Genomic DNA, 13750 nt, shown 5'->3' with positions numbered 1-13750 from the left:
CAAATAAAAGTCAAAATGTAAAATGTGAAAAACCATATCAACAGCTGATAGGCAGTTTAATGTATTTAGCTGTACTTACTAGACCCGATGTGGCCTATGCTGTAAGTTACCTTAGCCAATTTAATAACTGTCATAGTACTGAACATTGGTTGTATGCTAAAAGAGTATTAAAATACTTAAGAAAAACCAGATCTTTAGGTTTAAGATATTGTAAAGATGGAAATGTTAACATTGAGGGTTATGTTGATGCCGACTGGGCAAATGATTCCACAGATAGAAAATCATACTCTGGTTTTTGTTTTATGCTGTCAGGTTCAGTTATATCCTGGGGTTGTAGGAAACAAAGGACTGTAGCACTCTCAAGTACCGAGGCCGAATACATGGCGATTACAGAGGGCTGCAGGGAAGCTGTGTATCTTATAAACTTACAGAAAGAGATAACTGAAAATATGTATATTATTAATGTGTATAATGATAACCAAAGTGCTCAAAAGTTATCAGTAAATCCTGTGTTTCATAATAGAACAAAACATATTGATGTACGTTATCATTATTGTAGAGAAGTGATTTCTAATAATATTGTAAAAGTAAAATATTTGCCTACAGAGAATATGCCAGCAGACATATTTACAAAAAGCCTGAATTCAGTTAAACATCATAAATTTATTAGAATGTTGGGTATTGTAAATGTGGTATTTTGATAGTGGGGGTATTATTGTTCTCAAAATACTTGTCAACTGGCATAATAGAAAGGTATTCATCGTCTATGATTGTCTATGTGTAAAAAGGAAAAATAAAAAATACTCTCTTCCGTTCTAACAGCCAAAACACGTTGTTTTATTTCATAATAATTAAAATTAATTATTTATAACAATAACTAAGGTTATTGGTTGAACCCGGATGTATATTTTAATAATTTAAGTCGTCCAACGCGTTCAGTTAAAATTTAGAAAGTAATTCTTCCTTGGCTTCGTCGAACTGGTCGGCTTTAGGATGAATGACCGCTGAAAGCTCTCCTATGTGCTTCTAATAGTATGGTTATGATTACCTATGACAATTGTAACATATAATATTTTTTATTTCATTGGATCACGTCACATCGGAGGGCACGTTGAGCCGTTGGTCTCGGCTATTAGCCGTATAAATCACCTCCGCTAACCCGCAGTGGAGCAGCGTGGTGGAACATGCTCCATACCCCCTCCGGTTGATTGAGAGGCCTGTGCCCAGCAGTGGGACGTATATAGGCTGTTTATGATGAGGTATATTAATCGCTAAGTAACCTAAATACAAAAGAAATGAGAAAAACAAAAGTCGCAAGATGTGAGTAACTGTTACTCACATAATGTTACATTATGTTGCGAAGCAATTTATCTACAAGTCATTACCAATATAGATTTAATTATTAAGTAGGTATTAAATAGGCACTAAATGACTCTCTTGTTAAAGATGTCGTAATTTAAGTAATTGATTTCACATTTTGTAAGAGATATAACTTAAATACTTAGGTCTTTTTCTATTATATAAATACTACTACTTTTTCTACTTACTGCTTGTTTCTATTATTCTGTTATATCTTTAGGTAATACTCATTTTTAAGAAGAAAGACAAACAAACAGCTAATAGCTATTAATAATGGTATAATTTCATAAATCGTCTTATATCAAAAACACCATACCGTTGTTATTTTTTTTTTCGAAGAATGTTGTTGTTGTTGTTTTTTTAAATTATTCACTTAGAGAATCCTTTCTGAAATAATTCCGATCTTCCACGCAGAAAAGCCGTAGGACATAGCTTCATACTCGTATAATAATTATGATTAGTTTTTTATACTACCATTGACGTCTGTTTACATACCACCATTATATTTCCTTATTTAAATAGTTTCTAAAATGTAAAATATTGTACCTTACCTACCCAACTCTGAAATAAAACACAAAAAACTGTTTTCACGCATACCATTGCCTATTACATAATAAAAGCAAACATTTTTTTAACGTAAAACCATAATTGGCATCTGGATTGAAGGAAATAGAAAACAAATTCCTAAATGTTATTTTATTGCAATCATATAAAAACAGAAGCCAATAAAATTTCTCTTTATTCGTTTTGTTTGTTTACATTTTGTGTGGTTAATAAAAAAAAAAGGCGCCAAAGTTGCAGCCGCCTTAGTGAATGGACGAGGCTCGGTGACGACGCACGCACTGCGCGTACTAATATCATATTTCGAACGCCGTGTACAAACTCGGAAGTTATTATAATAAAAACTCATTTTGTGAAATTTAAAAAATTTAAACCGAATTTATTAATATAAAAAAGAATAATAAATCTTTTTTTGAATTTGTGTTCCTTAAAAAATTGTGTTACGTTCAATTTAAAGTTACTTAACTGAAGTGAAGTGCGTGTAATACTTTTATCTTCAAAAGTGTTATTTTTTTATTTACTTACTGCAAAGTTACCAGTTATTTATTTTAAGTAGAAAGGAGAATATTCCAGACACTTCTACTTACCAGTGCGGTTTTGCAGTGCGCCTAACAGGACTCAAATATTTCACGACCATTAATATTATGTGACAACAATTTTACTGGAATTCGTCAGTAATTCTGCGGCTACACGAGGTAAGTTTTATTTAAAGTTTTTTTTTTAATTAATTCGGAATAAATTAATAAACCTGTTTTAGGAGCATACAGCCTACTTATTCGTAGTGTATGCAAATATCTTAACTGCCAATAAAAATAAATAACATTAATTACTTAGTAACCTATTTGTATTTTTAAATAAGTAGTTTTTTTTTCTTTTATTTTTTTTTTTCGTTTTATATTTATATTCATTCCAAAAAAACTTAAGTATGCAAATTTCATCTTGGGTAGGTGAATATGTATTTGTGTGTTTATTACGACTGAGGAAAATGATGGATTAATGAGCTAACCTAACCAGTGACATTTTTACATCGAAATCAAAAAATCGTTGTATGCATGGTATATAATAAAAGTACTTAGCTATAAAAATAAGTGCGTCCTCTGTAGGTACCTATGTTCGGCATCTCGAAAACCACTGATTGAATTTGCAAGCAGTTTTTACTGTTACGTTACGATCTGCATTTCTCCTACCCGACTGCGGCGAAGCAACAAGAAGGGTTACTACTGTTACGATCTCTATTTATCCGAGAAGACTATAGAGTAAAAATTATAGCCAGGAAATTGGGAATTGTGGCCTTGTAGTGTCGGTAATTTTCTCTATAAAATGTTTTTTTTTTTTTTTTTCGTGTAACATAGCATAGACGTATAGATATAGCATATAGACGTGTATAGCATATACATCCACTCTTTTCCAGCTATTTTTAAGTATCATTCAATAGGGGGTAAGGTATTTTACGTGTAACACGGTCTGCGCCCATTTAGACTCATAATAAACTTATTACAACGAATTTTATTAAATTACAAAAAAAAATGTAAAACGGTAAAATTTAAAATCACCATTCTTTTAAGTTTTTTATAGTCTCCTGACATCATCCTTATCTTAGCTTGACTGGTAGAACGAGTTTTGAGCTCAGATAAAAATAAAAGTAAATTCATGGATTATTTACGGTGCAATATCCTTATTTTTAATTCTAAATGTATAAATAGAATTATAAATACAATTAAGTAAATAATAAAATAACAGCCGGATAGATATAATTATGTATTTAAGTATTTGCTTCAATGTGGCCTATTCATGGCTCTAATAAAGCCATTGAATGTGCTTTCAGCTTTAGACAGATCGACTGACATTGAATACATATTTATATACTCACTTAAGTGTATTGTGAGTGTTTATTGAATCGAATTTCGAATCGCGAATTGAATTTAAAAAAAATATATTCAAATCTTACCGTTACATAAACGAAAAGAATATAAAATTTTAATTACATAAGGTGTACCGATTAGCAAGTAATGGTTGTATGACCAATTAAGACAAATTGCAATATCGTAAAAATGGTGATTGAATTATCATTAAAGCAATCATTAACGAACTACGCGTTTCTTTTACTAAGCCTTTTTGCTGCATTAAGAATAAAGAAAGAGCATAGAGCATACTCCACGCTGCTCCAATGAAGGTTGGACGATAGAAATAGATAGAGGCAAACCTTACAATCACATCAAACTTTCTCAAGTAAAATACTAATTTATTCATTGACAAATGATCGAAACTGTTAATGTTAGGGAAAGTATACTGATTAATGATGTGAAATTATCAAATTATAGTATCAATTATTAGTATAATATTGGTGCTGATTCCTGTAAACACTATCTAATTTTATTTTAAGTTATACCTATCATTTTCTTATCCACCGAAAAGGAAAGGGACGTATAATCGACAGGCATAAAATTTATGGAACACACGTCAATTTTAGGCAGGAATTTTAAAAACCCTCCCAACTTTATATATTAGCCAATCTTCTTCTTATCATGTGGGTTGTGAGGTAGAATACCAACCTCATCAACCCTAGTATCAGGGTTATTATTGAGCCGCCAAAGGCCCCTGACGTGACTCATGTAACGACTACGTACGTACATCAGTAAGTAGTAAACGGGACCAACGGCTTAACGTACCTTCCGAAGCACGGATCATCTTACTCCTGGACAATCAGGTGATCACCCTGCAATGTCCTAACCAAATTAGGGATCCCAAAGTGATTTGTCCGGGGGATTCAAACCCGGGACCTCCGGATCGGGGACATAACCTGGAAAGTCCCTCATTAATGAATGAATGAATGAATGAATGAATGAATGAATGAATGAATGAATGAATGAAATATTTATTTCAGATATTTATCCATATTTTGTTAGTAATAGAAGATTATATCTAAGTTAGTAAAATTAATACCTAGGTCTTCACCGCTACGTCATAAAGTTGATATCACAATGACCAGACAAAAAATTGCGTAAGTCCCCGACTAACTTAATTATTATGTTAGTTTTATTCACCATAAGGTTCATCATATCCATCTTAGGACTTCGTATGAACAGTGGCTGCAAGTTGTCTTTGATTACTCGTGGCTCTGCCTACCCCATTTGGGATTGCGGGCGTGAGTTTATGTATGTATGTATGTAGTTTTATTCCTAAGTTCACTTTTTTGCACTTAATGCAGGTAATTTATTGTCTGGGTACCTATACGATTTATATTTGTTTTTTTCCTTAGTAAAATAACGTAATCCCACCGGGGTAAGCAGACTATGGAAATCCATTTGCTTCGATCCTGACATACTTCTCTCGCTTCTTCCACATTCATCTATCGTTTCATACACACACGCCGGTTCAGAGTAGATCGTATTTAACGTACTCTTACGGCATTGTCAGTGGCTTCGTACAGGTCTTTAATGCCGTAAGCGTGGCCAATTATTGGTCAGCAAAAATTTAGTTTCGATCACCATCGACTCGCAAAGAAGAAGAACGTACTCTCTCTCTCTGCTTACCCCGGTGGGAAATAGGCATAATATTATGTATGTGTATGTATGTAACATAACATAATCTCACGACTATATCCCAATTGGGGTGGTCAGAGGTACATCCATTGCAGGGTGAACTAAGTAGTCTAAGTAAACTGATAGGCCCTGTGCCGAGGTTTTTCTTGCAGCTTCTTTTCCCCGGCTATACAGGTTGTGAGAAGCTGCAGTTGTTTTAAGCGGATGAGACGTTCGTTATGTAAAAATTGACGATTCAAAGTGTAACTATGTTACCTACTGAATAAAGATATTTTTTGAATTTGAATAGTGGGCTGTATCGTTTTTTCTTTAGTATATAATATACTTTTTTTTCTTCAGTATGCAATTACACATCTAACACGTGTCAATCATGCTAATGGAGAATGGTGATATCAATAAAAAGTACAATGCGGAGTACTTAAACAGACACTTAATTATGCTCTATCTTCTAGGAATTATACCTAACTTTACACTATGACGCCTTTGAAGTGCCATTCACCGTTCACGTCAAGGTATTCAAGCATTTTGACGTAGGTACAGATACCTACATTACATGACTGATCATGTAATAGTGGTTAAATCGAAAACAATGCGATAGTCGTAATGGCAACTACAAAATAACTGCATTAAGTACACACTCAACAGCCTCCGTGGTCTAGTGGTTAGAGCGTTAGGCTCACGATCTGTAGGTCCGGGTTCGATTCCCGATGGGGACATTGTCGAAATCACTTTGTGAGACTGTCCTTTGTTTGGTATGGACTTTACAGGCTTGAATCACCTGATTGTCCGAAAAAGTAAGATGTTCCCGTGCTTCGGAGGGCACGTTAAGCCGTTGGTCCCGGCTATTAGCCGTAAAAACACCTCCACCAACCCGCAGTGGAGCAGCGTGGTGGAGTATGCTCCATACCCCCCTCCGGTTGATTGAGGGGAGGCCTGTGTCCAGCAGTGGGACGTATATAGGCAGTTTATGTAAGTACACACTCAACCTAACTCAAGCATCGTTTACACGACGAACGTAATACATTAGTACTTAATTATCGACACAGTTATGATTCCGGCCTAGTAGTTGACACCATCTGAGGCAAATCACAATAACTCACGTTAAAAAAATATAAGTATCTACTTGCCGCTTTATTACAAAAGGAAGATTAAAAACTAAATGCACAGGCCTGAAAAAAACACTTTTCGGAACTTAACCGCGCACCGCGCAACGCGTACTGCGCACCGCGCACCGCGCACCGCGTACAGTCATGAGCAATATCAATATTTGACATTTAATGAGACTTACGGTTTCATTTGCAAAAAAGTTAATGTGACATGGTTTCAAAGTGTATACATATTAGTACTCGTGATCGTACCGCGCACCGCGTACCGCGTACCGCGCGAGGGCAGCAACAGGGTTATGTCGGGCTCGCACCCCGCAGTGCCTGTCTTCTTCTATCGTATGGGTTACTAATCTTATTAACCCTAGTGTCATGGTCATTGGCCGCCAAAAGACCCTGGCATGACTCGTGTAACGACTACTTACTTACATCAAGCAGTAACCGGGATCAACAGCTTAACGTGCACGGTACGCGGGGAAAGTCTCACCACTCGTTATGCCAAAGCTACAGGCTACAGGGATGCTTTCGCATTCGTCCACCGCCTATAAGTAAGTGTGTACCTAACCTTACGTAACTTTATACAAAGTGAGGTCCTATGTTTATAGCCCCAGAAACTCCCATGCGTATAAATATAGTGAATCACTAATGTTTATCACCTCTGCAGACATGCAAAGATTTGACCTCATTCAGACTCGTTTAAAAACACATTAAATCACGCTTCTAAGAAATATACAAACCGTTAACAAGTCATCCAAAGACTCATTTACATATTGAGCAAAATATAACTCAAAATAACCAAATGTATGGAAACTTTGAACCATAAATGGTGTCTGCTAATACATACAAACCGATTGCTAAATAGTAAATTATACACTTCCAATTCCGATTATCAGGGTATCTTAATTTATAAATAATAAGGGTCGCTATTTTGTAAAAGTAAAGTAGGTGAATATAGGTTAAAGATAGTGTAGTAAGTAATGTTTAAGTTTCCTAAACGGGCAACCATTTGCAACGAGTTTCTGGGAAGGTTTATAGTTGCAAAGTTATTGGGACGTGGTTTCCTAAGAACTAAAACGAAGGTTAGTGCCAATCTTTTGATTAGTGCCCCTTTCGCCCTCTCTAGATAGAACTTATTTAAGGACTGTTTAGATGGTTTCGAAGCGGCAGTGATTATTATTGTACGATAACTAACCCTCCTTTTTAAATAAATAAATGCATTTATTTCAGTCTATAATATTTTACAAATTACTTAAAAACAAATGTTAGTGTCTCTATTTAAGAGCTGCGCTCTTGTCGGTGGAGTAGTCGCCATTCCTCTCTTCTTCCCGCCAAAATCTTCACCTCCCGATACGACACGACCTGCACCTTTTCTTTTATTTGTTTCATAAATGTTATCCTAGGTCTACTCCTTCCTCTCTTCCCTTCCGATGTGCTGGTCTAGGTCATCGACAGCAATATGCACCTGATATAAAACTCAGTGTCTCATTGGCAAACAAAAAAATGTACTTATAATTAAAAATTACTGGTCTGGAACCCATATGTTTCTCATTCTAGTATTTTACTAATGGGCAAACCATCCTATTTACTTTGTGCAAGAAAGCGTTTTGAAATTGAATCGAAGTGAATTTCAATGGGTGTAATTTTGGACACAGTATCCGTTTGTTTAATTTTTTACCGACTTCAAAAAAGGAGGAGGTTCTCAATTCGACCGTATTTTTTTTAAGTCCAGCGGAAGGTAGGTATATATTTAGAGGGAGGTAAAAAAGCCACTTTGGGCGGAAGGCAAGAGGAAAACCACAGCCCTATTTTTCCTTAAAAAGTAATATGGAGAATGCTACACCGACAAGAGCGTGGCTCTTAAAATGGTGATGATGAAAAAAGCCACATCAAAGCAATTCATCTAAAAATAAATAAATAAATAAAACAATATTGGTTTTTGACATTTGTTACTATTGCGCACTTACTTTTCTATGCGCAAATGTCAAATGGCCATATTGCTTTATAAATGAATTGCTTCGATCTGGCTTTTTACATCATTACTTTTAAATCGACGAAACACAACAAAATAAACAAAAACATTGATGGCCAGATAGCGGAACAGATGCAAAGATAGATGTGAAGATAAACGGACAGATGCATAGACAAAGCAGCTGGGCGTGTAAACAAACAGACATCAGGTAGGCAGGTGGACTAGGGGTGCCGTACAGGGTGGCCCAGAAGTTATCCATAATAATAGATATTTTTTGCGTATAAGTACGGTCTCGACGAGTACTAATATGTATACACTTTGCAACCATGTCACATTAACTATTTTGACAATTTAAACCGTAAGCCTCATTAAATGTCATATATGATAATGCGACAGGGTTCTAAAGTGGGTACATGATATTGCTCATGACTGTACAATACAATACAAATACACTTATACCTACTGCACTAAAATAAAAATAAAAAGAAATAATTACAAAAAGACTCTTAACTAAGTACATGGCAAAAGGCGGCCTTATCGCTTAAAGCGATTTCTTTCATAAGTACACATTTATATTAACTTCCACTATAATTTGTAATAAAATGCACTACAAAATGTATTTTTATTGCAAATACATACACAAAAAGTAGGAATAGGGCATAAGAAGCGCAATAAGCGGCCTTATTGATAAATAGCAATTTCTTCCAGACAACTTTACTGTGAAATATGTCTTTTTTGGCGTGACTTATTGTAGTATTGTCGCAAATGGCATTAACTACTTGGCCGGACAAATGGGGAGCGCTGATAGGTCTCTCACCCGGTACAAAATTTAAGACAATAGGCCTGTGGGTGCCTGGTTAGTCGCGGAGTTCGACTAAGGGCGTCGCGTCGGCTGAGAGGGTTTATTTGAATAATTTAATCGACCCGACGTCAATACCTATAAGCGTGATACCACGCTGGCGGGGTCGGTATCGGGGTTCTGAAGGGATATGACAGTAGACATTGCTGTCTACCTTCGAAGGTAGAAATGGGGGATCAAATGTGCCAATAATAATAATATGTATAATTCGTAAAACACGTTTTGACCAGCCCTGCAATAGATCACAGCCTAGCCGGTACCGAATCGTTGCGCAGGCGCACAAACCGGAACAAACCAGTATTCGTAGGTTATCTGCAGACATTTTTATTACTCGCACTGTACTGTTTTTGTAACTGATCGATTAATATGTACTCTGAGCAAAAACGTCGCACGTTTATCTGTGAACTTCGTGACATTATGATAATGAGATTTAAAATATTAAGATATTCTTACCGTTGCTTAGTAAAAAAATAAATTATCTACAAATTATACATCCCACTAGTGAACAAAGGGGGGATAAAAAGGCCACATTGCAATTCATATAAAAAACAAATGTTACTTTTTTATTATTAAAAGATATGAGTGCATTTGTCCACGACCCAGCTTAAAACAGAGATTTGGTCTGAGATGGAGCACGCAAATTCAAATAGTGCTCAAATTGCTATTAAAATTTGACGATTGCTGTCATTGCGCACTTACGCTCCTATTGAGTATATAATATATTTTTTTATCATTTGGGTTGTGAGGTGGATAACCGACGTGATCAACTCTGGTGTCAGGGTTACTATTGAGCCGCCAAAGGCCCCTGACATGGCTCATGTAACGACTACTTACTTACACCAGTAAGTAGTAACCGGGACCAACGGCTTAACGTGTCTTCCGAAGCACGGATCATCTTACTTTTTGAACAATCAGGTGATCAGCCTATAATGTCCTAACCAAACTAGGGATCACAAAGTGATTTTTGTGATATGTCCCCACCGGGATTCGAACCCGGGACCTCCGGTTCGTGAGCCCAACGCTCAACCACTGGACCACGGAAGCCGTTTACCCGTCGTGATAGACACGAGCTGATCCCTGACTTCCACATGGCACGATAAGCGGCATGGAACATTATAATTTTAACTTTTAATCCCGCCGGTTGCATAGAACGATAACCTTAACATCTAGCATGTCTAATAGCTTTTTATCTATGCAATTCGCAATGAATTCCTCAGATAACTGGAGGCAATATCATTCCTTGATTTGTTAAACATGTTACGCCATATCATGGACATTTGCTATGTCCACGTGGGTTTCTACACGTGATAACACAACTCCTATTAAATATTACAGATACTTATTTTTATAGAGATATTGGCCCCGATTCCTGCAGGCACCTCCTAATTTTACTTTAAGTTATACCTGTCATTTTCTTATCCGCCGAAAAGGAAAGCGACGGATGATTGACAGCTCTTAATTTTAGGAAGAATGAGTAAATGAGTAACCCGAGCGAATCAAAACGGTATCTCGCTGGTATGCAAACCATGCAAACCACATAATTCTGTCGGGTTATTAGCCCATACATTTTTTTTTATAGGATTGTTTAGATTTGTGCTTAAAATTGACGTGTGTTCCATAAATTTTATGCTTGTTGATTACCCGTCCCTTTCCTTTTCGGAGGATAAGAAGATGACAGGTATAACTTAAAATAAAATTAGGAGGTCTCTGCAGGAATCGCGGCCATTATTTTATTTATAGAGGCACAACAGGTCTGAGACTCGACTTCGGCTGAGGGCGTCGTCTGAGAGAGTAATATTTGAGTGGGTCGATAACGATAAGCGCTGAATGAGGGAAATCGTTGACCACGCCGGCGGGGTCGACATCGGAGTTTTGAAGTGTTTGTTATCGCGAGCTGATTGGACACGTCGTCGGGATCGTACCGTCCCTAAGCGAGATGTATTCTGAAGTTATTTATTTATGTATTCTGAAGTTCTGAAGTTTAGTTACTTACTCTATATAAAGAAAACATGTCTATTTCGTCCTTTGCACAACATAGCAACAACAACTTCCGTGGTCTAATGGTTAGAGCTTGGGCTCACGATCTGGACGTCCTTGTGCGTTTCCCGATGGGGACATTGAGAAAATCACTTTAAAAGACTGTCCTTTGTTTGGTAAGGACATTGCAGGCTTGAATCACCTGATTGTCCGAAAAAGTAAGATGATTCCGTGCTTTAGAAGCCATTGGTCTCGGGCTACTAGTTCAAATACCTCCACCAAGACGCAGTGGAGCAGCGTGTTGGAGTATGCTCCATACCCCCTCCGGTTGATTAAGAGGAATGTGCCTAGCAGTTGGACGTATATAGGCTATTTATATTATGTTCGTCCTTTGATATCTAACCATGCATTGACCGTGTGTGGCCCAGTATAATAAATAGTTGGAATAATAAACACTATTTAACATGCGAATCGTATTATGTGCTATTGATAGTATCCACACTATCACGTGCAGAAGCTCGCATGATCATAGCAACTGTTAATTAGGTAGGTAGGTATACATGGTGTAAAATGTTTTACAGACAGACAGATAGGGTTGCCAGATGGTCGGGACTCAACTGGATTTTACCGAAATGACGAGTGATGTCAAGACTCCCAGCTAATATCGAAATCTCCCGAGAAATCGCTTTGGAACAATAATAATTTGGAAACGGCAGGCGCAGAGCGCAGAGCATTGTATTTGTCCGGCCAATCACACTAGGTTCACTTACGAATTGGTGGAGTCATCTACTTACTACTAAACGTAAAAAAATATTTCAGAACTATTTTATTTTTTGTTTTATGAAGATAGATTTATTACGTATTTTATAAAATAGACTTTAAAATTTTAATTCATAATAAACAGGTTGTTAGTGACATACATAAACATAAACATAAACTGCCTATATACGTCCCACTGCTGGGCACAGGCCTCCCCTCAATCAACCGGAGGGGGTATGGAGCATACTCCACCACGCTGCTCCACTGCGGGTTGGTGAAGGTGTTTTTACGGCTAATAGCCGGGACCGACGGCTTAACGTGCCCTCCGAAGCACGTAACGAAAACTTTGAGGGATGATTCAGACCATGTTTCCGAGTTGATATCAAGTGGTTTCCGACGCAAAAATGTGGAATTGAAATAATAAAAAAACACTAGGTAAAAAAAATAAGGCATGAATTTTCCGACAGGATATTCTACTTAGTATGAATCATTCCCGTTAGTATTCGTTACGATGTCACTAACACCCTGTTTATTTATTTTCTCCAGACAACTATTCCAAAATCCCGACATATATATATATATATAAATGTTATACAAATATTTAGAATTTTCGATCTAGCAACCCTAGAGGCACACAACTCACGCCCGTAATCGCTAACGGAATGAACAGAGACACAAGTCACCTGATGATTGCTTGCTGTCTTCTACTCTCGTATAGGTTGTAAAGTGAATGACCGACCTTACCTGTCAAAAAACGCACATATATTATAAGTACAATTTCATAGATTGCAGCATGAGCAATTATTGAAATGTAAGTAAGTAATATATAAGCATTATTAATCATTCTCAATCACAATCAATAGTGTGGCATAACGTGGACATGTCGTAATGTAATAATAAGGCGTTTATCGCGCATGCGTACAATAGTATGTTAACATAAACATTATAATTATTGCAGAATGATTGGTATAGGAATCATTAAACAAAGAATTTTGATTAGGTTCTAACTTACATTATTGCGTTTTATAAATAGCCTTTATTAGGCCTATTAGATTTTTTTCATGCCATTTTGAGTGGTGAATGCCATATGAGGCAACCCTATAATAAGTTACATCTTAGCACTACGAATAAATATATTATAAACAAATATATATATATATATATATATATATATATATATATATTATTATAAATATATTATTTATTCGTAGTCTTCGCATAACAAAGAGGATAAAAAATCCCTATTTCTCCCATCAGGTGTCGCTACTGTTGTAATGTCGTATTTTCTTCAGTCTGCGGATTATTGAAAGAGGATCCTTTTTATAGCTTTTTAAGGTTTTCTGGTGAATAAACTCAAGTAAAACCTACTAATTGCTTTTATTTCGCACTCATTTGCTTCTTTTATGTTTAGGAGGTGGTCATCTGCCTAACCTCATACTACACTGTTATTACATCCATCCCCATCCATCGATATTACACTGTTGAGTGTTCTTAAATTTCGACAGTTCCCCACACTATTTCAGTAAACAAACACATTGTTTTGCTTATATTTTTACACTATAACCCTTTGCGCAGTGATTAACTGAACAATCATAGTGTTATATCGGTGCTGATTCCTGTC

At 36.4% G+C, this 13750-nt stretch overlaps 1 protein-coding gene across 1 annotated transcript in view; it reads left to right on the top strand.

The window, feature by feature from the left end:
* Window positions 1–2183: 2183 nt before the first annotated feature.
* LOC126376569 (solute carrier family 2, facilitated glucose transporter member 8-like) overlaps window positions 2184–13750 on the top strand; it is a 55940-nt gene continuing 44373 nt past the window's right edge. Inside the window, exon 1 of the mRNA XM_050024049.1 lies at window positions 2184–2615. The gene's annotated coding sequence lies outside the window, so the exon portion shown is untranslated. The remainder of the gene's footprint in view (window positions 2616–13750) is intronic.

Source organism: Pectinophora gossypiella, chromosome 21 (assembly GCF_024362695.1).
Source record: "Pectinophora gossypiella chromosome 21, ilPecGoss1.1, whole genome shotgun sequence".
Lineage (NCBI taxonomy): Eukaryota > Metazoa > Arthropoda > Insecta > Lepidoptera > Gelechiidae > Pectinophora > Pectinophora gossypiella.
Note: the sequence above shows the minus strand (reverse complement) of the source record. Positions and strands in the feature narration are given on the sequence as shown.